This window comes from Monodon monoceros, unplaced genomic scaffold (assembly GCF_005190385.1).
Source record: "Monodon monoceros isolate NGI ecotype Baffin Bay Population unplaced genomic scaffold, NGI_Narwhal_1 Super_Scaffold_3, whole genome shotgun sequence".
In the NCBI taxonomy this organism is placed as follows: Eukaryota; Metazoa; Chordata; class Mammalia; order Artiodactyla; family Monodontidae; genus Monodon; species Monodon monoceros.
This window is the reverse complement of record NW_021703780.1, coordinates 5770010-5795994: the sequence shown is the minus strand read 5'-3', so window position 1 is coordinate 5795994 and position 25985 is coordinate 5770010.

Genomic DNA, 25985 nt, shown 5'->3' with positions numbered 1-25985 from the left:
CCGGCACATCACGCCCTCGCGCGCCGCCTCCCCTGTTGGTTCTGAGCCCTTGCTCTTCCTCGGCATGGTCTGCACCACTCCCTCCAGCTTCCTGGATGCACCTTCTCTCATCTGCTCTCTTTCTTTGGACCTCTGGTCTCCAGGCTGGGCACAATGTTTTGCAGAGATAAGCGGGTCCTTCACTTTGACGTGACTTTTACTCAAATGAGCGGGGCTAGGCTGAGAGGAGGGACACCGGGGACTGACTCCACCATGTCACACGTTTGCTCAAAAGCTTACAGGGAATTTACAAATTTAATTTAATTCTTTTTTTTTTTTTTGGCCGCTTGTGGCATCTTAATTCCCCAACCAGGGACTGAACCTGGCCTCCGGCAGCGGAAGCGCAGAGTCTTAACCACTGGCCCACCAGGGAATTCCCTAAGCCATATTTGTTAAACAAAGCACATTTGTTGTAGAACAGTGCATGAGATGTGTATAAATGCTTAGAAAAGGTGCTAGAAGAATCTGTACTAAATTGATAAAAGAAGTATTCTGTGCTCCGTTTTATATAGTCTTTTATAACAAGAAAGCACATAGAAGAGTGCTTTATGTATACCATTTTTTAATGGAAAAATAAAGCCCAGCTTACCTTTGCTTACACTGGAATCTCTGGCAATCCTACCCTGGTTCTCGGTGGCTATCGACACCGCGATAGGACCCGCAGGGAGAATTGTTCGCTGGCTCTGTCAGTGTCGGGTTAGCTGAAAACTGCCCAGTGTGCCTCTCAGGCTGTATGACACGGAGGATAAGGAGACCTCTGGGAAGAATTTTAAGACGTAGTGTGAGCTTGGCCTACTGGGAAATGTGAGGGAACAAAACAGATGTGGACTCAATTAAATTGCCAATGAAGCAAACCAAACATCACCACCATGGGAAATAGATTAATGTTACTATTTTATTTTTATTGTTTAGGCTAACTTGGTGTGAACTTGTTTTGTTCGTGTGGACTTTATTTATCAGATGCTAGACACATCACCACGGCAGGAACCTGGAAATGCTATTTTCTGGACTTTCCCTGGAGCATGATAGATGCCTAGTTTCATAAACTCTACGCCTAATATGTATAAATGTCACTGATTACTAGTATCTGGCTCTGTTTTAATGATTCAATTTCCATATCCTCTCAAATTATCTGCAGGTAAAGCCGTACATCTCATGTCCTATTGCCCAATTAGTTGTTTTTGTCAGTCTAACAAATAGAAGCGTTTCTGGTGTCCTTGGCCTTGACATGAGGATTGCAAAAGGCTCTATACCTCATTTGTGTCTCTTGTCAAGTACATTGGTAGGTGTTACCTTTCCTTGGGATCCCATAGTCCTCTTTTTTAACCCCTTGTCCTTCCACAGGCCCCGTGGAACCATCTCACAGCTTTGGAACTGGATGTAGAAATAACACTCCCCTTAAGACTCAACCTGGTTATTATGGAACCAATACGGTTACTGTGTTTATGGAAAGCATTTTCTGACTTGAGGAGTGTTGTTCAGGTGCTTATTCTCATAGGCTGTGTTACGCTGGGGTTCTCCCGGTCTTCAAACACCTCCTTTTACTGACACAGCTACCTCAGCTCCATCATGAAACACATCTGGCCGCTGGAGGTACGGAAACCTGTTGAAGAATAATGACTTCCTCGGTTGGTGATCCACGTGGGTATTTTCCATTCTTCCTAAAAGCAAAAAAAAAAAAAAAGATCTTTAGATAGCTGAGGAAACCTAGCAAGATATTTTGTTAACAACCAGAACTTAGTCATGGCCCCCAAGTCATCTACAGAAGACTTGTACTTTGGTTTGAAGCATAATACATAGCAACAAGCTAGCCAGAGAGAAAATTTTCATGTTGGCCTGAGCTGGTCTTTTCTCACCTCACTCTGCTGGGTCTTCAGACTCTCAGCACTGGTGCTGACTACTTGTGTGCGGCTGGAGCTCCTCAGGAGGTGTCTGTCTCCTTGTGCAGTATCTATGCCTAACGTTCCTCATGACTCTGCCCTCTGCATGGAATTCTCCCGTATGGACTCTCTTCCCCGAGAATCCCAATCTAAGCCTACTGTTCTGTGGAAAACCAGTCTTTCAAGACAAGGGTTATGGCTCAATAGTGACTTTCCCTCAGAGCTATTTTTATTTTACTAGGAGATTCCTGGTAAAAGGACCAGTGCCCTCATCTAAGTAAATAAATCTCCAGTGTCGGGAATTTGAGGTATGTGGCATGACAAGTTGGGTGAATATTTTTGCCTGGGAGAGGGGTTCCCCTCCTCCCTAAATGTAGGAACGTTTTCCAAATCATCCTAGTTAAGTCACTTCATGTCCCTTTCCTCATCTATAGATAAATATCGATGATAATTTTATAATAGTTTCCTGCTCTACCATTTTCTGATTCCATGAAATGAGTGATTTCCTGGTACCAGCGAGACAGAGGTCACTTATTTAATTTTCCTGAACACATACAGCGCAGCACTTCTTAAAACTTGCATTGAACGTTTGTACACCCGTGTTCACAGCAGCATTATTCACAATAGCCAAGAGGTGGAAGTGATCCAAGTATCCATCAGTGGATAAATGGATTAAAAAAAGTGGTACATACATGCAATAGAATATGATTCAGCCTTAAAAAGGAAGGAAATTCTGACACAGGCTCTACCACATGGATGACCGTTGAGGACATTATGCTTAGTCAATAAGCCAGTCATAAATGGACAAATACTGTGAGATTCTACTTATATGAGGTTTCCAAGTGAGTGAAATTCGTAGAGACGGAGCAAGGGGTGGGAGGAATGGGGAGTTAGAGCTTTTTGTTTTTTTGTTTTTTGGCCATGCCACATGGCATTCGGGATCTTAGTTCCCCTACCAGGGATCAAACTCGTGCCCCCTGCATTGGGATTGCGGAGTTTTAACCACTGGACCGCCAGGGAAGTCCCAGGAGTTAGTGTCTAACGGGGAAGATGAGAAAGTTCTGGGGAAGGATGGCAGTGATGGTCGCACAATATGAATGTACTTAATGCCACTGAACCGTACACGTAAACGTGGTTAAAAAGGTAACTTCCGGGCTCCCCTGGTGGCGCAGTGGTTGAGAGTCCGCCTGCCGATGCAGGGAACGCGGGTTCGTGCCCCAGTCCGGGAAGATCCCACATGCCGCAGAGCGGCTGGGCCCGTGAGCCATGGCCGCTGAGCCTACGCGTCCTGAGCCTGTGCTCCGCAACGGGAGAGGCCACGACAGTGAGATGCCCGCGTACCGCAAAAAAAAAAGGTAACTTTCATGTTGTCTGTATTTCACCACAATAAAAAATTTGCCTAAATAACAGCCTCTCCCTGCACCTGAGTTCTGAGTCTGGAGCTCTCTCTTCAGGTCACCTTGGAGCACTCATCATGTTCGTGCTGAAGTTGAATGTTGAACATGGTATTAAGACGTGAAAGGCTATAGCTGGAAAGCTGAACATCTAGGCAAAACCAGATCTAATTTTCTATTTATTTTTTTTCCCTTTAGTATCAGAATAAAACACATACTTAGTATAGATTTTTTTCTTTCTTTTTTTTCTTTGGCCACACCGCGAGGCTTGTGGGAACTTAGTTCCCCGACTAGGGATCAAACCTGGGCCCTCGGCAGTGAAAGTACTGAGTCCTAACCACTGGACTTCCAGGGAAGTCCCAGATTTTTTTTTCTTTAAAATATTTTAGTCTGGTAGAATATATATAACATGAATGTACCATTTTAACCATTTTTAAGTGTACAGTCCAGTGGCATTAAGTACATTCACACTGTTGTATAACCGTCACCACCATCCATCCCCAGAACTTTTTCATCTCCCCAAACTGAAACTCTGTGCAAATTAAACATTAACTCCCCATCCCCTCCCCCAAACCTGTGGCACCCACTGCTCTACTTTCTGTCTCTTTGAACTTGATTACGCAAGGGACCTCGTGCAAGTGGAATCACACAGTATTTGTCCTTTCGTGACTGGCTTAGTTCACTTAGCCTAATATCTCTAAGGTTCATCCTTGTAGCCTGTGTCAGAATTTCCTTTGTTTTTAAGGCTGAATCATATTTTGCTGTATGTATAGACCACATTTTGTTTATCCATTCATCTGTCAATGGATGTTTGGGTTGTTTCTCGTTGTAGAGAATTTTGGAAAATATAGAGACAAATAAAAAGAAAACAAAATAAAGTTCTATCATAATCCAGTTTCCCAGAAGCAATCATTGCTAACACTTTGGCACGTTTCCTTTTAGTGGTGAACAGTGACATTTACGGCTAACTCCTCCCAGTCATAAGGGATGGTATCTTCATACACGTCTCTTTGTCTGAATTTCTGGTAACGTTTCTTAGAAAGGGAATCACTGGGACTTCCCTGGTGGCTCAGTGGTTAAGAATCCGCCTCCCAATGCAGGGGACACGGGTTTGAGCCCTGGTCTGGGAAGATCCCACATACCATGGAGCAACTAAGCCCCTGCGCCACAACTACTAAGCCTGCTCTCTAGAGCTTGTGAGCCACAACTACTGAGCCTGAGTGCCACAACTACTGAGCCCACATGCTGCAAATACTGAAGCCTGCGCGCCTAGAGCCCGTGCTCCACAACAAGAGAAGCCACTGCAATGAGAAGCTCACGCACTGCAACGAAGAGTAGCCCCCGCTCGCTGCAACTAGAGAAAGCCCGCGTGCAGCAACAAAGACCCAACGCAGCCAAAAATTAATAAATTAATACATTAATTTAAAAAAATAAATTAATAAATTTAAAAAAAAGGCCCACTTGGCCAATGGGTGTAAACATTTTTAGAGCATTTGATGGATAATGCCAAAATGCCTTCCAGAAATAACTTTGTAATTTTAACACGAGGAAACAGGAGCAGAAAGGCTTCCTTTGTGTCTCTGTGGCTCTCTTTACAGTGAATAAATATTCTGATTAAAAACCAAATTTACACATTCAACTGAGCAATTTCTCATGTGCCTACTGTTGGTACCACACAAATAAAATATCTGGATACTTGATTGATTTCTTTCCCCCTAGAGTCTATCAGAGGTTTGGTGCCTTGAACATTTCTCTTCATGCAGGGGTGGAATTATTGCAGCTATGTGCCAGTCTGCATGGCATCTGGGATCAGAAACTGGAAAGGGCTGGGGGATTTGGACTGATTTACATGAGGTGATGACAGCCAGAGGGAGGACATGAGCTCTGGGACATCACGCGAGCTGTGTCCCACCTCACTTCCTGCTGCCCTGAGAGTTAAGCTGAGATGGAGCGTCTCCCGCTCGAATGATTGGTGTGAGGTCTGTGCTGCGTGGGGGGAAGCCTGGGCACTCAGCGCTCACCCTCGGGAACTCTTTGAGTGATGTTACAAGCAAGCCCAGCAACGGTCCTGGTCCTGATGAATCTTTCTCCACAGTGGGCAATCACTTAGCGATACTGGGCTGCCCAGACGAGCCGGTTTCTTTCCAGAGGCACCATGGTTTTGTCAACAGAGCACCCACCCCATGTAGCATTGGAAGTCCAGCCTTAGCATCCATTAACTCTGGGACCCTGGGGAAGTTTCTGGCTTCTTGGAGTTTCGGTTTCCCCATTGGTTTCCTCAGTGAGCATCGATTCACACAGCTGTATTAAAAGGACTTGGAAACCAGACGAGGTCTAAAGAAATATCTGGTGTTGACATCAGTCCAGGGGCAACTATTCAGTGCCTCAAAGGTGGCAGTGTTTATTAACTTTGAAAGTAACTGTTTCTTGAAGATTTTATTAGCATCGTAACGGTATCACTTCGAAAAGAATATAGCCTTTCTTTCTCACATTATCGCTTCATGCATTTCATGGGGTATCATTTGACATTCACCCAGGTATGTTACTTATCTCATTTAATCCCTGAGGCGACACCGTGAAGAGGTGCTACCATGTCTAAGACAGGCGCGTGCTGTCCCGTGAGGTCTACTGTCATCCCTGGTCACAGAGAAGAGGGGCTGAAGTGCCGGACTGTTCCATTCAAGGCAGGCACATCCACTCCAACCCCTCCCCAGAATCTGAATGTCCTTAGATAGGATGATTCCGTGGGTACTTCCTGCTTTACCAGGTGTGAACCGGGGCCAATGACTGCAAATGTAAGACCAGGCAGGCTGGAGTTCAAGGAACACGAAGGTTCGTTCCAGATCTAGATGCTGAGGTTCTCCGACGTCACCTCTTCAGGCAGCTTTGCTCTCGTCACCACTTCACATGACCCTGCTTCCCATTGCGTCCAAAGTAACACGAGGACAAGAACCGAGTCTGGGGCCCTCCTGCTGCAGCCCCACGCCTCCGGTGAAAGCTACCTCTTACTGCAGTGCCCCAAATAGTACGCTTCTTCTCTGCTGTTAATTTTGAAGGCAAGATGCTTATTGCTTATTAGTCATTCCAAGACAGTCTATTTAGAGCCATTATTACCTAGTTTGCAAACACACTTTAGTGATATGTACATATTGTGGCGTTTGACCCTGTAAATAAGAGTTTATTATTATCCTCCAATGTTCACACTGACATATAAAAAAAGCGACATGAATATCTGACATTTTCCCTCACTGTGGTTAGCGCTCACTAGCCATCTGTGTTAACAGTTTTCAGACTGTCCTCATGGGGAGGCAAGAAAAGGGTTTCTTTTGCTCTTTGTGAGTGGAACAGGGGAGCCAGTCGGGGGAGCGGTGAATGGTTAAGGTTTGAGTGCTTCTTCCATTTTCAGCTGTGTGGAGCCCCCGTGGAGATCCTTGCTGGGTTTTGGGGTGGAGTAACGAAACTTTGGTTCTGAGTTTTTGCAAACCTGGATTACTGCCCAAACTTCGTTTCAGCATGAGATGTCCAGACAGCCCTCAGTGGACTGCGGCCATAGAAAACCATCTGCTGAGACGAGCAAGTCCAGAGTCTGCTAAATACCAGCAATTGTGCCGCCGAGAAGAGTTCTGTGCTCTGTGAGGCCAGTGATGCGAGTCAAGGAAGTTGTAGGCTGCTCAGCCACCAGGCTTCCGGAAAAGGTTATGGGGCGACTTACTGATCTTTAGTGGGGTCAGGGGTTTTGAGGGAATGTTAGATTTCCAAGCATGTAGTTAGCGCGGAAAAGACTGGGTTTGAAATCTCAGAGTTCGAGTGACGGAGCCTAGAAGCTCAGAGAGATACAGGCAGAGTGGAGAGAGCTCCAGGCAAAGAGCGATGGGGGCTGTAGTCCTGGTTCTGATACAGCTGGTGGGTGGGCCCTCTGTCCATCCTGGGGGGCCCCTCCACCTCACAGAGCACAAAACTGCAGCTCAGCAAGCGACAGCCCACATTTCTCCAGCTGATTGGAGTCTAGGAGACCAGGAGTACAGACCACATATTTTGATGTCCAGGCCAGGATGCCTTCTATCACTCAAAATCATTTAATTTCAGTGATGCTCTGTCAAGTTTTCTCTACTCTCTTGGTAGTTTTCTTGGTGCTTCAGATATTCTAGTCTTAATACATTTCATATTTAATGAAAGAGGTATAGCTAGGGACAGCCTCAAAAAGAAGGAATACCAGAGCAGTCGTTTGAGAGGGTTCAGTGTGGATATTGACTTTTGCCCCTTGTTATAGGCAGAATCGTGTCCCCCCCAATTTCATATGTTGAAGTCTTAACCCTCAGCACTTCAGAATGTGACCTTATTTGGAAAAAAGGTCATTGCAGATGTGATTAGTTAAGATGAAGTCATACTGGAGGAGGATGGGCCCCTAATCCAGTATGACTGTGGCCTTATAAAAAGAGAAATTGGGACACAGACACACACACGCAGGGAGAATGTCACGTGAAGGTGACGGCGGAGGTCAGGGTGATATTTCTACACACCGAAGGCTGCCAGCAAACCACGGGAAGCTAGGAGAGCGGCCTGGAACCGATTTTCCTTCGGCAGGAAGCTACCCTGCCAATACCTCAGTTTTGGACTTCTGGCCACCAGAACTTTGAGATGGTTGTTTAAGCCACCCAGTGTGTGGCGATTTGTCATGCAGCCCTAGCACACAAATACATTCCCCTTACTCAGGGCTCTCCTCACCCACGCGCTTAATGATCTCAGATATTTATTTTAGTACTGAAAAGAGCTTGGTAGCTAAGGAAAAGTAGCCCATTTAATTGTAAGACTTTTTAGTTAGGCTTTTGTGTTGTTTTGTTTTTTAAACACAAAATGAAAAAACGCCATCTCAAGCAATTTATTTGACAATTTTTCTCAGGGATGTTATTGGCGTTATACTGTTTAGGCTACTAACCTAGGGTCATTTATCCCTCACTCCAGACCCAGAGTTTATCTGCCTGCTTGATTTGTGTCAACCTACCTACCAGAGCATATGCTCCTTTTCTTTGGCCTCGACATGGCCCACACTTCTGAGCCGTGTCAGAAGGGCTACCAGAGCCCCGGGGTCCTTTGTTCTGTGGAGGAGTTGCTATAAGGTCCCTCTTCTCATGGTGGGTCCCTCTGAGGTCCACTCTCCTGGCTATGCCTTTAGCCTGAGCTGACCACTCGGAAGCCATGTCTCAGGGGGAGTAGCGCTGCCCGCCCTGCAGTCAGGCTCTCACAAGGCTGGACTGGCATGTGACCATCGCATGCTCAAGGGCCATTGGGCTTTGTAAGTTAATTTGTCCACTCACCCAGAACTGTTCCGACAGCTTCATGGGATGGAAGCTGTCAGGGGAACCATACGTAAGCCAGCACATCAAGAGGTATGTATCTTCCTGGGCATTGGGATAACCCTGTTCCTAGTACAGGTGCTGCCTTGTGAGGGTTGGTCAGAACAAAGTGGGCTGGTACCCCGAGGACACCTCAGGACCACTCCTGCCCCAGAGAGCCATTGAGTCCTCACACTCTGTGCAGACAAACCTACATCTGTTCAGACGGGTAGCGCTTCAGACGGGTTTAAATACAATTGATTAGGTTAAATTTTTCCTTTAGGTTAATTATATAGTTAGCTATATGAAATTGCCATTTTTGTGGGTCAAAAGCAGCCAAGAATGGACATGTTCATAGAATTCAACCTAAAAGATTTTTAGACTTTTAATTTTAATTTAATTATAGATGAGCAAGAAGTTACAGAAATAGAGGTCCCATGTACCCATCACCTAGCTTCCCCCAGTGGCGGCATCTTACATAACATGGTTCACTGTCAAAACTGGGAAATTGATACTGGCACCACACCATCAACTAGTGTCAGGCCATACTTGGATTTTACCAACCTAATAGCTTCTGGGGGCTATTCCTAGGTACTTCCATGGTGATACACTGAGGAATCTTTTAGACTCTGTTTATTTTAGAGATAATAGGGCTTTTATTTTTATGTTTTTGTAAATGTTACATTTTCAAGATAAAAATTCAAGCAATATAATGTGTGTAATTGTGTACGTGTGAAAGCTTCCTCTTTTCTCTCTCACTCAATAGAAGTAACTATGGTTACAAGTTTGGTGTGAATCTCTCTTTATGTTTCTTGTATGGATCTATAGCTATATCTCTATTTATATCTAGATCTATCTATCTATTTACATCAGATTTATATAAACCCATATACCTATGTAGCTTTTTTTTTTTTTTTTTTTTGCGGTACGCGGGCCTCTCACTGCTGTGGCCTCTCCCGTTGCGGAGCACAGGCTCCGGACGTGCAGGCTCAGCGACCATGGCTCACGGGCCCAGCCGCTCCGCGGCATGTGGGATCTTCCCGGACCGGGGCACGAACCCGTGTCCCCTGCATCGGCAGGTGGACTCTCAACCACTGAGCCACCGGGGAAGCCCTTTTTTTTTTTTTTAATGTAGCTTCTTTTAAAAAATCACACTTGGTAAACTTTTTTTTCTCACTAATATGTTATAAACATCGCTCTTCATCTGTACCACGCCTTCATGTATCTTGTTTCACTGAGTGAAAGACAAGGTTCTGAGACTGACTTCCTCTGCCCTCCTTGGCAAGTCCCTCCACCTTTAACCCTCTCCTTGAGCCCAGCCTCCGGTTCTCTGACTCCTCGGCCACCTTGTCCTTCCATTTTCCCCAGGTGGGTCTACATTTCAGGTGGAAACTCCAGGACTCTCTGAGCGGCCAGCTTCCCTGCCTCCCAGCCCCCGACCCAGCTGCCCATCCTCTCCACCACGGCCAGACGAGTGGACTGACGAGGCTCGATCCCCTTCTAAACTTGCTGTGTCAGCCACATAATGCCTGTCATTTGCTAGACCCGTGTCTCCCCTAATATTATTAATTTGGGGCACATTTATTCAATCTTTACAGACTCGTGTTTCCTCCTCTGTGGAAGGAGAGGCCCAGATCATCTACAAAAGCTATCTGGTCTAGAACAGGGGTGGGAGAATTTTTTTCTGTAAACGACCAGGTAACAAATATTTTAGACTTTGGGGGCTATACAATTTCTGGCACAGCTACCCAACTCGGCCCTTACAGCATAAAAGTAACCATAGACAATATATAAATAAATAGGTGTGGCTATGTTCCAGTAAAATTTTATTTGTGGACACTGAAATGTGAATTTCACATTGTTTTTACATGTCACAAAATATTCTCTTTATTTAATTAATTAATTATTTATTTATAACTGTTAAAAAGTTATTCTTGACTCACAGGTAGTACAAAAATAAAGGTGGTCGGCCAGATTTGGCCCACGGGCAGTATAGTTTGCCAACCCTTGTTCTAGTGGAAAGAGACTGAACCTTGGGGTCAGACAGATAAGGATTTGAGGTGCTTTTGTCATTTGCTGTGTGACCCAGACAGGTTATACAATCTTCTGAAACTTCAGACCTTGCAGAGTTGCTATGAGAATTAGGGATAACTGATGTAAAGTTTCCGACATGCAGAAGACACTCAGTATGTGTTAGTTCCTTTCTTTCCCTTCAAGATCTTTCCAAAACTGGAATCCAGCAACCCAGAGCACAAAGCCCAGTTCTGTCCCGAAGCCTTCTAGGCTGCCTTCAGCTCACCCTTTGCCCTCATTGCAAATGTACATGAGGGTGCACAGAGCTCTTACGTTTACATATGGGTTCCATGTGTCTCCATGACAACAGGGGGAAAATGACCTCTCACTGTGTCCATCTACAAAGAGGTTCTGAATTTTAGATTGTGAAATGTCTCCATTTAGCAATTCCTTAATCTTTTAATATTTTATAGCACTTTATAGTGTGTTTTTTTAAATCAGAAAGTTTCAATAAATTAAAATAAATCTATGTGTTTTATATATTCTGTAAAAGAGACATTTCAGTAAATCAAAAATCCCATTATCTTCAAGTGTCCTGCCACAGAAGCCCAGGGGTTACTGCCCGTGGATGAGGAATCTTTCCAGACCTCTTCTGGACTGAGTCACTTCTCTGCCCATGCTTGGACATATCAACTCAGAGAATTTAAAATGATTTACATGGATTATTTCACCTGACACCCAAGACAAATTTTATTAGTAATTTTTTATGTGAGGAAACAGGCTCAGAGAGGTTAAAACGATGGCTGGCATCACACAGCGGTGGGAAAGGCCAGGATGCAGGCCCTTGGCCTCTGGGTCTGGGGCTCTGGCTGCTACACAGCCTATATCCAACACTGCTTCTAAAGCTTGTATGTGGTCCATTCTGCTCCTTGGACATAGTTTTGGAAGTTGCAGTCTACATCTTTTTGTGAGTGCGTGTTCTGTTAGACCCTAAACAACTTATTACAATGTGATTTGTCAATTGGCATCCAATAAATATTTACTCATTTATTCAGACATTCAGGAAGGGTCCTTTAGGCGTTGCTCTCCAGTCAGTAAGCATTTGCTGAGTGCTTCTGTGAGTGCAGGGCTGGTAGCAGAAATGCCGTATATGCTGGGACTTTCTCAGTTTTGCAGAATGTAGTTTGTTTTTTTTTTTTTGCGGTACATGAGCCTCTCACTGTTGTGGTCTCTCCCGTTGCAAAGCACAGGCTCTGGACGTGCAGGTCCAACGGCCATGGCTCACGGGCCCAGCCACTCCGTGGCACATGAGATCTTCCTGGACCGGGGCACGAACCCGTGTCCCCTGCATTGGCAGGCGGACTCTCAACCACCGCGCCACCAGGGAAGCCCCAGAATGTAGTTTTAAGAGCAGGAGCCTCTGGCATTAAACTGACTTGGTCTAATTTCTCTTAAAAAGACATACAGATGGCCAACAGACACATGAAAAAATGCTCAACATAGCTAATTATTAGAGAAACAAATCAAAATTACAATGAGGTATCACCCCACACCAGCCAGAATGGCCATCATCAGAAAGTCTACAAACAACAAATGCTGGAGAGGGTGTGGAGAAAAGGGAGCCCTCCTGCACTGTTGGTGGGAATGTAAATTGGTACAGCCACTATGGAGAACAGTATGGAGGTTCCTTAGAAAACTAAAAATAGAGTTACCATATGATCTTGCAATCCACTCCTAGGCATATATCCGGAGAAAACTCTAATTCAAAAAGATCCATGCCCCCAAGTGTTCATAGTAGCACTATTTACCATAGCCAAGACATGGAAGCAACCTAAATGTTCATCGACAGAGGAATGGATAAAGAAGATGTGGTATATATATACCACAGAATATTACTCAGCCTTAAAAAAGAATGAAATAATGCCATTTGCAGCAACATGGATGGACCTAGAGATTATCATACTAAGTGAAATAAGCCAGAAAAAGACAAATATCATATATCACTTACATGTGGAATCTAAAAAAAGATACAAATGAACTTATTTACAAAACAGAAATAGACTCACAGACATAGAAAACAAACTTAGAGTTACCAAAGGGCAAAGTGTGGGGGGGAGGGATTAATTAGGAGTTTGGGATTAACAGATACACACTACAATATATATAAAATAGATAACCAACAAGGATCTACTGTATAGTAGGGATTAACAGGTACACACTATAATATATATATAAAATAGATAGCCAACAAGGACCTACTGTATAGCACAGGGAACTAACTATATTCAATATCTTTACTAACCTACAAGAATAACTGAATCACTTTGCTGTACACTTGAAACTAACACAACATTGTAAATCAACTATGCCTCAATTAAAAAGAAAAGACTGGGCTTCCCTGGTGGCGCAGTGGTTGGGAGTCCGCCTGCCGATGCAGGGGTCGCGGGTTCGTGCCCCGGTCCGGGAAGATCCCACATGCTGCGGAGCGGCTGGGCCCGTGAGTCATGGCCGCTGAGCCTGCGCGTCCGGAGCCTGTGCTCCGCAACGGGAGAGGCTACAACAGTGAGAGCCCAGCGTACCGAAAAAAAAAAAAAAAAAAAGAAAAGACTGACTCGGTCCAGGTCTCAGCGCTGGCTCGAGCAGGTGTCAGGTTCCTTACCCTCTACAGGTCTGTCTCCTCATCTGTCAGGTGGAGAGATGAGTATCCAGTTCCTGATGATGTAAGGATGGAAGTGCCTGGCTTATAAACAGTGCTTAGAAGACAGTGCCTGTGATCAATAACATGCAATAGACAAACAAGGCTACACTGTGGTCAAAAGGGGTCCAGATCCCAGCGGCTTAGCCCTTTCTTCCCACATATGCATGCTCCACGTCCATTGTGGGTGAGCTGTGGCTCTGATCCAAGCCTTCTTTCTTTCGGACTCAGGCTGATGGTGAAGCTTCCATGGTTACACCAGGGCAGAGGGAAAAGAGCGTGGCAAAACCCTGACTGACTCCTAGCGCTGAATGTGACATACTTTACCTCTCACCTTCAGCTGGCCAAATCGAGTCACATGGCCAAGCCCAATGCGATTGGGAAGAGAAACGGAATTCTCCTGTAGGCAGAGACAGGGAATGTTTTTGAATGCTATTACAGTTCAGCACAATATATCTGCAAAACAACCTTAGGAAGCACGAGAGAGTGTGGTTCAGAAAAGACATGTAAGTGCTGAATAAACATGAATGTGGAGTGTGCTTTCAGGCTTAATTGCTTCTTTAAGAATTTTCTGAGAAAGGCTTGTCATTGTCACTCTCTTGTCAGGTTTATATAAAACCAAAGATTACTGTACATACACTCCCAACAGTTCTCAAATACCCAGAGTTCTATGCAAGCCAAGCTTCTGTTTACCTTCTTGAAGGCTTTCAGGGGCAAACACTGATCAAAGCAAATAGCTCCTTTTTGTCAGCCAATCTGGGCTTTTAAAATAAATTTGGAGAAATTAATGGCATTTTGGAGACTCATTAATTTAAGCACGTGCGCGCACGCATACACACACACACACACACACTATGGTCAACTCTTTGGATCCTGTATCCCTCAGGGTCCTTTAGTTACAAACAACAGAATCCATTCTTGAGGGGAAATCGAGTAATGGCAATTAGGTAGCTCAGAAAATTTCCAGGAGAGCTTGGCCCTTAGAAACAATGGCTGAGTTATGCTGATTGCACTGCCTGACTGTTCCGGGGAGAATTAACTACTCCAGTGTCAGGCCTGAGGCACTGTGCCTGGAACCTCTGTCAAACTGCCCCTGAAAGCTGGGTGCCTCCTTTCTCTGCACTCTGCCACTTTGCCAGAAGGGATTCTGGGAGGCTTCCTCCTCTTTCTTCAACTTTAACTTTTTACAACAATCTTTTCCAAATCAAAATCTCATGTGTTCACCACCTTAACCAAGTGATCAGACTTTGCAGCCCAGTCGTGAGAAAAGCTGGGATAGCAGGTCTCCTATGAGGTGCATTGTGACACATACAACATCACCTATGAAATGCTCTTTTATCAGGATGCACGGAGTATCTGTCTATTTGTGTGATGTTTGCAGCTATTGGTAATTGTTGCCTAAATGCGTTAATTCATTGGGGGTTGCAAGATGGTGATATTCTAATTTTACTATTTCTTAAAAAATATTTAGTTGGAAAAATTTAATAGAGATACTCTTCCCCTTAGTACTTTTGGGTTACCCGGTTGTTCAGCTCATAATAAAAAGGCAGGATAAATGTTTGACTTTTGATGTCTCCCCTATATTTATTAGTTTTCAAGATCATGAGTTGGGTCCTTTTCACCCTATCCTTCTCTGAAGATGACCAATTAGTTTAAAAATATGTATAGTTCATCATGACTCCATAAATTAAAATGTATTGGATGAGTTTCAATCAATTGTAGTTATCATTTTTTTAAAAAATTATTTATTTATTTATTTATTTTTGGCTGTGTTGGGTCTCTGTTGCTGCGCACGGGCTTTTGTGTGGAGCGGGGGCTACTCTTTGTTGCGGCGTGCGGGCTTCTCTTGCTGCGGAGCATGGGCTCTAGCTGCGCGGGCTTCAGTAGTTGCGGCATGCGGGTTCAGTAGTTGTGGCTCCCAGGCTCTACAGCACAGGCTCAGTAGTTGTGGTGCATGGGCTTAGTTGCTCCGTGGCATGTGGGATCTTCCCGGACCAGGGCTCAAACCCGTGTCCCCTGCATTGGCAGACACATTCTCAACCACTGTGCCACCAGGGAAGCCCCAATTATCATTTTTGAAGCTCCAGTTCCTTTATCTTTTGCTGGTGGAAGACTCTGCAATTTGCCTCCTGAGTCCTTTTGACAGGACCCTTGTGGTCTTTGTTTCCTCACTAGTTTGACAAAAAGTTTTCAATTTTCTACATTTTGTGCCTCAGACCAGAATCAGTCATTTCTCCAAGAAGCCCTGGTTTCTTTTAGTGAGAAATGGCATTTCAAGACCACGATCTGGCCATCAATAATGTTTGCTGCTACTGGGTTGGCCATTGTTTCTAGGTCTCTTCAGTGGACAGAACTAGGAGATATATATATATATATATATATATAATATACAATATTATATACATTTTTAAGGTAAAATAAAAGATGAGATAAACTACTTCATCAGTTTATAACTGGTACTTCTAATTCATATTTATGACTATTATGATGAGTATTTTTCAACTTAAACTTTTCTATGTTAAATCGATATATCTTTTCTTTCATACTGAAAACGCTGATCTTAAAAAATACAAGAGATGCTATAATAGAATATCGTACAATGACTCGTTTATTTTATCTCATACTGGACACACAATAGTCTCAGAATAACAATACTGCTACCACCTCAAATGGAATCACTGTGAACGGTTCAATACCTTTTTCATATCTTCTTATTTTCCCCATTTTTAAATTGTTGTGCTGTATCTAATTTACCAGAGTCATTGCGTACTGTACTCTCTCTTCTTTAAATCTCACTTAGTGTTAGTACCACAAATAACTGTACGTTTAATGCTCATCACCAGTCCTTATTATGTCAATGTCTCTCTGGCCATTTTGGTTGTCTGAAGCTTGTTCACTGGTAGATTTTTCAGAAAGCACTTCTGAATGGCAACAATATTCCCTGGTTTCTTGCATGCTAACAGCTTATACCTTTTATACTTTAAAGTCAGTTTTTCTGGATACAAAACCCTTGGATCACATTTCTTTCCCTTGAGAATCTTAATACATTATTTTATTTTCTTCTGGCATCAAGCCTTGCTGTCAAAAAGTTTGATGAAAATTTAATTTTCTTGTCTTAAATGTCACTACCTGTTTTTGCCTAGATGCCCCAGAGGGTTTTTTAATCTCCAGTAATTTTTTCTAGAATATATTTTGGTGTTAGTCATTCTGGGTTGGTATTTTCAGCTACCCTGTGTGCTCTTTCACTATGTAGTTTCAATTAGTTTTTTTTCTTATTCTGCTCCCTTGCTTTGGTTTTCTTCTTCAGTGTCTCCTGTTATCTTGTGTGTTAAGTCTTCTCTGCCTGTTGTCAACATTTGTTACTTTCTTTCAGATCTTCTTAATTTTTCTCTGTTTCTTTTTTATTTTAAAATTTCCTTACATTTTTTTTCCTGTTTGTCTTAAGGCATTATCTATTGTGTTTTTTCATTCTAATTTTCTCTTCATTTTTGAAATGATATCTTCTTCTAAATACAATTTTTCCTGAGTTCTGTGATCTCATTTCTGAGTTTTTCTTAGTTCTGATTTATGCTGCTCTTTTATGTCTTGTATCCTTTAAAATTTATTTTAGTTTTTAAAAATTTTTAATAGGAGGTTACAGTTTTGATATGTTTTTTAGACTTGTCTTTCTGGTGGGTTTTCATGATCTATAGAGATGTTTTTCAGCTTCTTAATCTCTTTTTTCTTATGATAATTTCATATAGGATTTGATCTTGATATTTTTACGTTGCTCATTTAAAAAATTAATTCTCCTAAACTTTTAGAGGGTGGCACAGTTGAGTCTTTCTAATTTTTATCTTCTGTTTTATTTTTGTCTTTCTAACTTTCATCTTCTGTTGTTTTCAGGTAACTTTCCTGCCTCCGTCCTTCCCTTTCACTTTTAGCTGGAGCATCTCTATCCTTTGTCTCTCTCCACCTCAAGTCCGACTTCACTCTCAGCAGTTTCTCCTCATTGTGGAACCTGCCTTAACAGTTTCAAGAATTCCCGGGAGCTTGACTTCTCTAGACCCATTAGTCCGTCGTAAAAGCTCCCTCTACTCTCAACCACTATTAGGTTGGGCAAAGCCCTGGTAGTTTTAGCTGCTGTTCTCAAATGGTCCCACAGAGCTCTCCTTTACACGCCTCCTGGCTGACTGGGACTTCTGTTCTCAGGTCCAGGAGACACCCTTTTGCTTCTCTGTGCTTTCTCCTACATAGATGCTGAGACCATGCAGACTGTGTGACAGTTGGTGACCTTGTATTTTGGTGTTTGTGGGGAAAATGTCATCTAGTTTTGCTGTCGATGTTGTCCATGGTAATTTGGTTTTGCTTTATCTTTTTCTTTCCTTCTTTCCTTCCTCCCTCCTTCTCTCTTTCTTCCTTCCTTCCTTTTTCCTTCCTTCTGCGTCCCTTGCATTGGAAGGTGGATTCTTAACCACTGGACCATCAGGGAAGTCCCTGTTAAGAACATATGAAGTAAAATGTAAGAACACAAAACAGTATTATTTCATTACCTCCCTTTTATAAGATGCAATATATATGTGTGTATGGGGCAAGCAGCTGGAAAACAACACACGAACATGGTGGTAGTTCTTACCTCTCGGTAGGAGGATTACAGATGACTTTTATTTACTTCTTTATACTTATCTGTATTTTCTATTGTTTCTGAAACAAGTACAAACTTCTTACATAATAAATTCTTAAAGACTTTTGAGAAAACTTCTACAGGTAACCCTCCTTTATTCACTGCTATGAGCTCAACATCCCACTGTGGGGTTTCCTAAAGCATGGAATACATATAAGATGATTTTAGGTGGTTTGATGCAGAATAAGCATTTCTTATTTTCATAATATATTACAAAAATATATTACAAAAATGGTAACACATATTAAAAAATAAATTAGTTTCAACAAAGCGTGCTGAAACAATTGGACATCCATATACCAAAAAAAAAAAAAAAAGCATCTAGACACAGATCCTAACCTTTCCCCCAAATTAACTCAAAATGGATCATAGATCTAAATGTGAAAGAAAAAACTGTAAAGCTCCTAGAAGATAATATAAGAGAAAAGTAATTAGCACATCAAAACCACGATTCAAATGATACTCAAATTTAAAAAAATAGGACTCCTGCAGTGCAGGGGAAAAGGACTGTCTTTTTAAAAAATGGTGCTGGGTCTGCAGGGTATCTTTATGGAAAATAAGTAATTTAGACCCTTGCTTCATCACATGCAAAAATTGCTTCCCATTATCCCAAATGTTAAAAAGAAAATGTAAAGCTTCTACTTGGTAAACAGTTTTTTGTTTTTAAAGGGAAAAAAAGCACACAGGTTTCTTTAATTCTTTCGTCACAATGGCCCTAGCTGCATAAGGATTAAATAAGCATGCAGCAGACAAAGTCGACAAATTTGCGACATACAACATCTGTCTAATCTTTTCAGACTCTTCATTTCTGTACCAGCATAGGGTTCCTGGTAGAATACGTTATTTATAGCACGACATATGAGTGCTAGCAATAGAGTGTGGGCAAACATGACACATGGAAGTTGACTTCCAGGGGAGGGAAGCTTCCTTTAACATTGCCTTGTTTCCTGTTTTTGCTGCTATATTTGCGAAGAGTGTCTGAAGCATGTCATTTAATGAGTGCCTAGTCTGAAACCTTTTTTTTCCCAGACAAACCAGGACTACCCCTGACTTTTTTTTTTTTTTTTAAATTTACTTATTTATTTTTGGCTGCGTTGGGTCATCGTTGCTGCGTGCGGGCTTTCTCTAGTTGCGGAGAGCGGGGGCTACTCTTCTTTGCCGTGTGCAGAATTCTCATTGAGGTGGCTTCTCTTGTTGCAGAGCACGGGCTCTAGGCGCGTGGGCTTCAGTAGTTGTGGCATACGGGCTCTAGAGCGCAGGCTCAGTAGTGTGGCGCACGGGCTTAGCTGCTCCGCAGCATGTGGGATGTTCCCGGCCCAGGGCTGGAACCCGTGTCCCCTGCACTGGCAGGTGGATTCTTTTTTTTTTTTTTTTTTTGCTGTACGCGGACCTCTCACTGTTGTGGCCTCTCCCGCTGCGGAGCACAGGCTCCGGACACGCAGGCCCAGCGGCCGTGGCTCACGGGCCCAGCCGCTCTGCGGCATGTGGGATCTTCCTGGACCGGGGCACGAACCCGTGTCCCCTGCATCGGCAGGCGGACTCTCAACCACTGCGCCACCAGGGAAGCCCTGGCAGGTGGATTCTTAACCACTGGGCCACCAGGGAAGTCCCTACCCCTGAATTTTTCTAAGGACGGGTTGGTTGACTGAGGTAGAGCTTGCTGTGTGGCGACCATTGTGAATTCTGAGAGCAAAAGGAGGCGAACGATGACAGGAAAATCCCTAGCAGACCCCAAGCTCCTCTGTGAGTCAGGCTCATCACTCACATGTTTATCATTTCATCCTCCCACAGGAACATCACAAAGTAAGTACCTTCATCTTCACTTTACAGAGGAGAGCTTTACAATTCAGAGAGGCGCAGCGGTCCCAACTCACGGGCGTGCAATCCGTGCCTTTGTGCTGGTCCCCAAGCTGAGAGCAGCCCTGTGCTTGGTCTGATGCTCTATTACGACCGTCTTGAAATTCTTAATGATTTTTTGAAACAGGAGGCCCTGCCTTTTCATTTTGTGGATCCTAGAAACTATGCAGCTGACCTTGTCCTCCAGCGCGAATACTTGCACGCATGGAAGGCCCATGTCCCTTTCTAGGGCGGCCAGCTTCCTAGACCTCAAGAGGGAGGCTGGGCAGCTCTGCCATGTGACCAGGGGTGTTTCTTGCTTCCAGAGGCAGAGTGTCTCTGGGTGGGAGGGGGAGGCGGAAGGAGCTGCCGCATAAGGTCTTCCCGACTCTGCCGGCTTCTCTGAACTCACAAGGGAGAGCTGGTACTTCTCTTCCTGAGCACGGCACATTTGCTACGACAGTGACTGTGCTAATACCGAACGTGTTTTATATGACCTCCTTCTCCCCAACACTCCCTGTTCTCTCTCTCTCCCCGCTGCCCCCATAAAAGCAGAAACTGAGTTACTCCTTCTGCACTGAAATTTATCCCTGAGTCACCCAGTTGTCCTATGTCCAATTTCACCAGTTCTTCTGCCCTCTCACATGGTGCCTCTTGCTGGATTTTGGCTTCTGTGTTGCAGTGGAACTCAGATAACCAAACATCTTAGAATCATGCTCTGAGGATGGTCTTGCGACTGGCTCTTTCATGAGGGACTGTGACGTTGATTTGGGCTCCTCTGAGGTCTTTTTCCTTCACGTTTCTAGTTTCTCAGCGATGCTCCGGGTGGTTGGAATCGCTCCTGGATTGTACCCTCTGGTGCAGTTCAGGTCTCTGAGCTCCGCATTCCTCTCTACTCTGACTGCAGGGGTTCTGTGCCCACTGCCGCCTGGCTTGCATCTCTGTCTACGGCCCCATCCTTATGCCCCCCCCCCCCCGGCCCATGCACTGCTTAGGACCGTCTTGCTTAGGACTCTCAGCACCGACCCCAATCTCCTACGGCAGTGTTGAAACTTGTCTGTGTGTCTCTGAGCCCAACTTTGTGTCCCAGACCCTGACCTCAGCTTTGCCCTCATGACTTATCATACGACATCCCTCTCAGCGTAGACATCTTTCAAAGTGAAACTACATAGGTGCTGGGCATGAACAAGGGGGCAGCCAGCAGCATCCTTGTTCATCACACCTGCGGGCTACCACTCGTAACACAGCCAAGTATTGACGCTGCACACGCGCATAAACACTGAATACTTTCCCTCCTACAACAGAACTGTGAAGCTAGTCCGAGTGTCCCTGCGTAGGACAAATGCAGGAACGAGTACAGAAAAATGAAACAAGCAGAAAGAAATCTCCCACCCCAAAGGGCATGCTGTCCACAGTGAGTTCCCATTCCACGAAATCTAATAGGGTGATCGATTATGTGGTTTGCCCAGGACGGTCTCAGTTTAAACACGGAAAGTCCTGCATCCTGGGAGACCCCATGGCTGCAGGCACACCAGGGTAGTTGGTTCACCTAAAACTGAAAAACAACTTTGAAAACACAATTTGTTTTAATCAGAAGTGACTCTTGTATCTAGTTTACCTGATGAAGCAATGATATTGTAAATCTCAATGTGTGTTTATCAACCCGAAGGAGAATAACTTTTAGAGTCCAGCCTTTATAGAGCATGCCCATCTCTGGTATTAGCTAGCTGCGCGTCTGTTTTTTCAATGCTTCAGGATTTGATATAGTCTGGATTGAGGCCAAACACACAGGGCTTACCTCCTTGGAGAGCCCAGGTGTTCATGGGTTCACATCTGGAATTTAACACATTGTCAGATAACTAAGGCTTCAGCCCTTTGTTTCTAGAATGTATACCACAAACTACTGCACTATAGGAGGGACATTTTCTCCATCTCCCCATACTCAGGAAGTACCAGCTAGCAGGAACTCTCTATTCTGGAAAATCTCTTAGAAGAAATCAAAAACCAAGACAAGGAACTCTCTTAGCACTTCTCCTGCAGACATGTGCACCCTGGATGATGGAGAATGTGGCATCCGACTCACGGACGAGGAGATTCATAGCATTTTGTTTCTTGTTTTTTCATCCTTGGGAGAAGGACATTGAAATGTCACTGAGACGTAAGATGTTATCAGTGAAATAATTCTTTCTCAGCAGATAACTGAGATTCAGGGAAAACTTTAAAAAACAAATCTGAAACTGCTGTAGTAGGGTTAGCTGCAGGGTTAAATTGGACTTGTATACAGGTGGGAGTGGCTCAGGCTGGGGAAACAGGGTGTGGAATTACTTTCCGGGTATAAAGGGATTTGTTTTCCAAAAAGTGATGAAAACCAACATCCCAGAGGAGGGCAAGTTCTTTGTGGGCTACAAGGCTCTGGGGGACAAGGGGTTACCTAAACCAGGTCCAGAAGGGATGAAGATGAGTGCCCGGGAAGTGAGACATGCCCTAGACACATGTGCACACACAGGCATGTATCTGACTCCCAAGGTCACATGTTTTTTACCCTATGCGGGGCCTCTCGTTTTTTGGACTTCCTCCATGAACTGTCATAGCAATCATTAAATATATATATTCTTTTAATTGAACTAGTGAAATTATTTATTTTTGTTAAGGACCCCAGAGTCCCACAGACCTGGATTTGAATCTTAGCTCTGCCACTTGCCAGTTTCGTGTCCCCGGGTGAGTTATGAAATGTCCAATCCTCAGGTTCCTCCTCTGTACAATGGCGTAACGCCTACCTTGTCTATCTCCAGATTTTTTGGGAGGATTAAAAATGAGAATGTATGTGAAAGTGCTTTGAAAACTGTAGACTTCTATGCAAACAGGGTAGCAAATCAGTATGGTCTGAATTGTGTTCCCCGCCCCCCATTCGTATATTGAAGCCCGAACCTCCAATAGGGCTGTATTTGGAGATGGGGCATTTAAGGAAGTAACTAAGGTTAAATGAGGTTGTAAAGGTGGAACCCTAATATGATAGGACTACTGTCCTCGTAAGAAGAGGAAGAGACCCCAGAGCTCTCTCTTCCCCTCTGCGTGAGCACAGGAGGGCAATGTGAGGACAGAGCGAGAAGGTGGCAGTCTGCAAGCCCGGAAGAGAGGCCTCACTAGAAACTAACCCTGCTGGCACCTTGACTTGGCCTTCCGGAACTGTGAGCATATAAACATCTGTTGTTTAAGGCCCCCAGTCTGTGGTCCTTTGTAATGGCAGAGTCCAAGCTGACTGGCACAGAAGAAAACCAGTGCTTACACAGCCATTTAAATCTTACAGAATGTTTTCCTGTATATCCTTTTAATTTTATTTTTTGTTGAAAGGGTAACAAAATACTCTCAAGTAGCGTGTAGAAATCTGTTTTATTTAAGTGCCTACATTTTTTGCATCATGAAGTGTTAAGAGTGAGTTTGCGTCTTGTCTTCCTGGTGCTTTGCCACCTATGAAGCTGGTGGAAATGTCTGACCATAAACAGAGCAGCTAAAAGTGCAGAACAATTGCTATTCTTTAGAAGAAACTCCTTAAGCTTTTTACCCTAAATCCCCCCTTCTCCATCCTCCTGCATGTTATTAGAGTTTCTGGGACTGATATAATTTTTTTTTTTTTTGCAGCTGTGATAAATGGTGTGCAATGCTGGTTTAAGATAAGAGTCTACAGTTTGGTGGAAAGAATTTTCAGAAACACGAATTCCCTCCTTCCTGCCTGAAACCGTGACGTCTTGGACTGTTAAGTCACGGACACAATTGCTACACTCTGGTTTGCTGTTCCCAGTGGTGTATGTGAGTTTATCTGCCTTTCCTCCCTGCCTCTTTGCTCCCTACTAACTCCTATCCTCTCCCACCCAACACCGACACCTGCGTCTCCCTCTTAATTATAGTAAGAACTGTAGACAGTTGGAGATCAGAGGGACCATCTCCTACCTTCACCCAGGAGAGCCTTGGAGTGCAGAAAGAAAGCATCACCTTTGTCCCATCAGTAATGTGTGCCAGCTACTCAAGCACTTTGGCTTATATTGACACTCTTGGGGTTACTAACTCATTGATGAAAAATAAGGCCTCTGGGCTTCCCTGGTGGTGCAGTGGTTGAGAGTCCGCCTGCCGATGCAGGGGACACGGGTTCGTGCCCCGGTCCGGGAGGATCCCACGTGCTGCGGAGCGGCTGGGCCCGTGAGCCATGGCCGCTGAGCCTGCGCGTCCGGAGCCTGTGCTCCGCAACGGGAGAGGCCACAGCAGTGAGAGGCCTGCGTACCGAAAAAAAAAAAAAAGGGCTCTTCTGGTCTTTTCTCTTTCCTTTATGAAATATATTCTAATAGATATTTGTACACCAACATTCACAGCAGTATTATTCACAGTAGCCAAAAGGTGGAAACAACCCAAGTGTCCATCCACAGATGAATGGATACACAAAATGTGGTCTATACATTCAATGGAAAATCATTTGGCCTGAAAAAGGAAGGAAGTTCTGACACACGCTACACCATGGATGAACCTTAAAGACATTATGCTCTGTGAAATAAGACAGACACAAAAGGACAAATACTGCCCTTTGTGCACGCCTGTGAAGTAGCTAGAACAGTCAGATTCGTAGAGATGGAAAGTAGCATGGTGGTTGCCAGGAAGTAAGAGGAAGGGGACGGAGAGTTAATATTTAATGGGTCAGTTGGGGAAGATGCAAAAGCTCTGGGGACAAATGGTGGAGACGGTAGCACAACAATGTGAATGTATCTAAAGCCACTGAAACAGATGCTTAAAAACGGTTAAAATGGTAAATGTTACGTATGTATATTTTGCCAAAATAAGAAAGGAGAAGTGGTGCCTGCCTGAGGGTGTTCCTCCCATTGAGACCAACCCACCAAACCCTTAATGGCCTTGACCCTCCCCACCCAGACCATTAAACCCATAGCTCTCATTGACAGCTGACTGCCTTGGGCACATACCCAAAAGTGGAATTGCTGGAGCGTATGGTAATTCTGTGTTTAACTTTTTGAGGAGCTGCCAATCTGTTTTCCACAGTGGCTGCACCATTTTACACTCTTACCTGCAATGGCGGGCATCTTTGTCACGGGTGTAGTGATTTACGGGGCACCTTCCGATGATCAATTAAAGCTATAAATAAATGACAGAAACACATTCTACAAAGCACAATGGCACATGGGCCGTAATGTGCCATATAAAGGTGTATTTCCTTCATGTTTTCCCATCCAATCAGATGGAAAGGGCAATAGCCTTGGGTTGGGAGGTTTAATACATAGAAATATTTGATCAAGGACAAACCAAACGCCTCATGCTCTACTGAAGGTGACCTTCTCGTCTAATAAATAAACTCAAGGGACATACTTGGGGCCTTAGCACCTGGGCAGAGTCCCGCGATAGAGCTGCATTCCTGGGAGGGGGGTTGAGGGGGAGAGCAGGTGGTCCCACTTGTGGCCCTTCTATGTGGCTCCTGTGTGGGCTGCTGGGGGTCAGCAGTGACCTTGAGGTTCTTAACACACATGCCTTTGGCATGGACCTCCTGAACCCTTTGCAGACAGAACCGGAAATCCACGCGTGGCAAAGGGGGAGGTTCATGATCTGTACTAGCTTCTATGGCGTTGAATCTGTTTTTCTTTTTCCTACATGGACTTCTTCTTTTGGTCTTAATGTCTCTTCTTCCTCGTTGTGGGTCTTATTTCTCTGGCTGGCTGGGTGGTTGTCAGGCTCCTGGATAAAGAGTGTTCTGGCAGGACAGGTCTGTCGTGAGGGTGTCCGGGTACCTGTATCTTGAACATCTTTTGGGAGGTGTCAGGGAGCCACTTGGTTGAGCTGGGTGGGATCAAAGCAGAGATGAAAAATGTTTTCCTCACTTTTTCACATATTTGCTTTTCTACCACTGGCTTTCCTTAGCCTTCTGGAATCTGGGTGATTAAGTTAGCCGCGTGGAGGAAGCTTTGCTTTGGGGGAGGTTTTACCTTTTTCTTTCCACGTGTTTTATACTTAAGTTTTCACTGCTTTTGTGGCCGAGAGGGAGGGTAATAACTTCCGGGGTTCTGAGGGCTCTTTTCTTTTTACAATTTCTCCAAGAATTCGCTCTTATGGCTGATGTTCCTTCCTCTATTTCCTCACTTT